This window comes from Hemitrygon akajei, chromosome 10 (genome assembly GCF_048418815.1).
Source record: "Hemitrygon akajei chromosome 10, sHemAka1.3, whole genome shotgun sequence".
In the NCBI taxonomy this organism is placed as follows: domain Eukaryota; kingdom Metazoa; phylum Chordata; class Chondrichthyes; order Myliobatiformes; family Dasyatidae; genus Hemitrygon; species Hemitrygon akajei.
In genome coordinates, this window is record NC_133133.1 from 61,343,922 (window position 1) to 61,348,340 (window position 4,419).

A 4,419-nucleotide genomic window follows, 5' to 3' on the forward strand; every position below is an offset into this window, starting at 1 on the left:
CCCTTGATCCATGAACTATAAATACCAAACCTGTTGAGTTCTCTGTCACAATTGGTAAATACCTCGTTCCCATTGTTCTGAGTAATAAATATTCCATTATTATCATGAGAATGCGAGAGCTTTAACAATATGTTAGGAGTGAGAACCTGACAGTAAACAAATTTGAAAACAGATAACTACAAGATCAATCATTGGCCTTGCTTGGAAGGAAAACATACGGGTGTATTAAGATATACCTTACTTAAACACAAATCTGATGATTTACTGATGTGAAGGAAACTGCTATTGAATTATTATGCAAAGTCATGTTCTATGGTTGCAACTGAGTAATTCTGATGACAAGTTTTACTATTTGTCAAGAAATAGAGCAGTTTAATCTTTTGTGTTAAACTTTTTCTTGGTCTGCCTTGAAGTGATGGAAAAGTTATTTGTAAGATCATCAGTTCTCCATTTTGATCATAAAGTTACGTTCTTGTTGTTGGGGTTAATTCGAGACTGCCATTACAGGTCAGGAGTGGCTCACGTAACACACATAATGTTAGGAGGCCGGAATGCGAGGGAGGGGGGAGCGAAACTGGGGACCCCGCTACACCGATACTATTAGTGGCACGCGATTCAGTAAACAAAAGAAACAGGTAACTCGTGAGCATATGGCTGCGGGCCAATAAGATGGACACAAGTGCCCGATATTACCTAATATGTAGCGGGGTTGTGCTGGGGGGAAAAGGGGTATAAATAAGAGCAGATTGTAAGGGGAAAACAGAACGCCTTCTCCAGCGACTCCGTGGATTCGCTGTGCCAGTTACGAATTCTGCAATAAAGCCACGTTTTGCTATATTCCGGTGTTAGTTGTCTCTCTTCCTAAAAGAACACAAGGCAGAATTTCAAGCCCAACATTTGGTGACCCCGACGTGGGGAGGGAGAGACAACACAGGCTGGCGGGTCCGACGGCAGACAACTTGCGGCCGCAAGCTCAACTAAGGTCAGGAAGTGCCTGTTATATCTAAGACTTCCACTAGATAGTCAAATCACTGAGTTAGATCTTGTCTGCTGATGGACCCTCACCAACCCCAAATTACCCTGGGAGAGATCATTCCCGGTGCAGAATCGTGACTGGTAAGTACTAACTCTTATCTGTTTTTAGGAAGATCCTCCGCCCGTGGAAAAGTCTTCTGAGTGAGGGTACCCGCCGCCCACGATGGGCATAAAAGTCTCAGGAGTGAGGAGAAAAGTGTTGCGGACACCGTAGTACACAGGGATAATGACGGCGCCTACCTTAGACTGGTTGTTAAGAGGAGAAATCTCCCACGCGAAGGTCAGGTTTTGAAAGGCGACCGTCCCACATTTGATCCTCTCTGTGTACTAGGGAGCCATGGAGCACTTCCAATTTCGAGTTACCAAAACTCAGACATTTGTGTGTTGAGTAACAGAGTATATGAGAGTTTTTAGAAATATGGTAAAATTGATAACTCTGCGAGTTCAATAATCTAACAGTGAGCAGCCGCAGGGGTCGGACACCATCAAGGTAGGAGTGGAAGTGTTCCTCCGAGGCCCAGGGAAGCTCACCTGGAACGGAAAACGGTGGCATGGTCCATACCCTGTCGCCGAGGTCTCCCAACAGGGCATTAAAAGGACCCTAGTCATCCGGACTATAGATCGAGCCTTGACTGGAAAGAATGGACCTCCACCGGCGTACCAGGCACCCTTGTTCCCGGTGGAAGGGGAGGACACGGCCCTCCCGGAAAGCGGACGCGCTATGGGAGGACACGGACTGAAATGGACCATGGCAAGGGGGGGATTGTGAATCTGTTCTTGAATAAGTTTTCTGAAATGTTGCATGCTACTTGTAAAAATTGCGGATGTTTAGGGAACCCCTACCCATATTTTGTGACCCTAGGTCGGACAAATCAGGATAAGCAAATAGGGAGGACACGCCAAAGAGTGCCGGGGGACGCTCACCTCTCTGCCTGATCCCGGCAGCCGCGGAAAAGATTGTAAGGGATGTGGGGATGTGGCCTCTGGGAGGCCAAGGGAGGGAGTGTTGGGGTTAATTCGAGACTGCCATTACAGGTCAGGAGTGGCTCACGTAACATACATAATGTTAGGAGGCCGGAATGCGAGGGAGGGGGGAGCGAAACTGGGGACCCCGCTACACCGATACTATTAGTGGCACGCGATTCAGTAAACAAAAGAAACAGGTAACTCGTGAGCATATGGCTGCGGGCCAATAAGATGGACACAAGTGCCCGATATTACCTAATATGTAGCGGGGTTGTGCTGGGGGGAAAAGGGGTATAAATAAGAGCAGATTGTAAGGGGAAAACAGAACGCCTTCTCCAGCGACTCCGTGGATTCGCTGTGCCAGTTACGAATTCTGCAATAAAGCCACGTTTTGCTATATTCCGGTGTTAGTTGTCTCTCTTCCTAAAAGAACACAAGGCAGAATTTCAAGCCCAACATTGTCCACATGTGAGTTTCGCAGATTGGACCTTGAGGAGTCTAAACACAGCTTGAAGATTTGGAAATTTGTCACCTGTGCGCTTCATGTAAAATTCTAATTATTTGGTAATATTATACTTTTCTCATGCTTGGGGAGGGGAACATGAAAATTCAACAGCTATTTTGAATAAAAAAGAAAAAATTATGTGGTGAGCTTAGCTTCTGTTATCTGGAGCATTGATGAGATTACATTTGAAGCATGCTGTATAGAATTGGCTTCTTTATTTAAAAAAGGATGTGAATGCTTTGGAAGCAGTTAATGTAGAAACATGGAAAACCTACAGCACAATACAGGACTTAGGCCCACAAAGTTGTGCTGAACATATCCCTATGTCAGAAATTACTAAAGGGCTTACTATAGGGCTTACCTATAGCCCTATATTTTACTAAGCTCCATGTACCTATCTAAAAGCTTTTTAAAAGACCTTATCATAGCTGCCTCCACCTCCATTGCTGGCAGCCCATTCCAGCACTCAACACTCTCTTTTTTAATTTTTTTTTATGAGTTTCTACAATACAATTACAAAAAAATCAACAAAATGGAGATTTATACAGCGGAAAACAAACGTGTCTAATATATAATTCATAACAATAAGGAGAAAGCACCCAAAATAAAATCATATAAAGTTAGTGTCCTCCCCATTCTCCCACTACAAAACTCCAGGTCAACCATTTAAATGTGTAAAAGAAAATTTAATCCCATAGAGCTGTAAATATATATATATATATAATGCCTACTACCAAAACTATGATGTAATTCACATAAAAAAATGAAAAATTTACAGAAAAATATAGCTGAAAGTAAGGGATTATAGTACAAAAAAAGGATAAATTAATCTAAAGTGTTATGAAAGTATTCAATAAAAGGTCCCCACACCTTATGAAACTTTATATCAGAATTGAGAAGTGAATATTCAATCTTTTCAAGGTCTAAACAGGACATAATATCACTAAGTCATTGAGCATGTGTGGGTGGGGCAACATCTCTCCACCTAAGAAGAACTAACAGTTTAGCCAAAAGAGAGGCAAAAGATAATGTTAGATGTTTAGTTGGACTCAAATGCATGTCTACTTCACCCAAGGTGTGAAAAAGAACAATCAGAGGGTTAGGTTCTAAATGGAAATTAAAAATATGGGATAAAGTTAAAAAAAAATTCTCTCCAGAATTTCTCTAGACTAGGACAAGCCCAGTGCATATGAATAAGAGAAGCCTCGCCCCCTCTTTACACTTATCATAAACAGGACTAATGTTAGGTTAAAACCGCAATAATTTAGTTTTAGACATATGAGCCCTGTGTACAACCTTAACCTGTAAAAGGTAGTGGCAAGCACATAAAGAGGTTGAGTTCACTGGCTTAAGAATTGAATCCCAAACCGCATCAGATAAAGAAATATTTAAATCATGCTCCCAGGCAGTTCTAATTTTATCGAACGGGGCATGCCTCAAGATCACTAAATTATCATGAATAGTAGATATTAAACTTCACTCAATGGATTAATACAAAGAAACTTATCCACAACGTTTTTCTCAGGCATGTCAGGAAAGTTTGATATTAAAGGGTTAATGAAATATCTAATTTGAAGATATCTTAAGAAATGAGTATGAGGTAGGTTAAACTTTACAGACAGTTGTTGAAAAGTTGCAAAACAATTATCTATGAAAAGATCTTCAAAGCGCCTAATGCCCTTTCTGTACCAACCATGAAATGTTGAGTCTTGCATAAAGGGTAGGAAAAGATGATCGTGTAAAATAGGACTAGAGAGAGAAAAACCATGAAGGCCATTATATTTTCTGAACTGAGCCCATATTCTCAGAGTATGTCTAATAAGAGGATTAAAAATTAGTCTAGGAAAGTGACAAGGAAGTGCCGATGCTAGAAGTGCAGAAATGGAGAGATCCTTACAAAAGTTCAACTCCAT

General features: G+C 41.5%; 1 long non-coding RNA gene across 1 annotated transcript; it reads left to right on the forward strand.

Moving 5' to 3' along the window:
- Positions 1–998: 998 nt before the first annotated feature.
- Positions 999–2,400, forward strand: LOC140734075 (uncharacterized). Its single transcript, XR_012100462.1, has 2 exons — positions 999–1,116; positions 1,495–2,400. It is a non-coding gene; the product is annotated as an uncharacterized lncRNA (long non-coding RNA).
- The last annotated feature ends 2,019 nt before the right edge of the window (positions 2,401–4,419 follow it).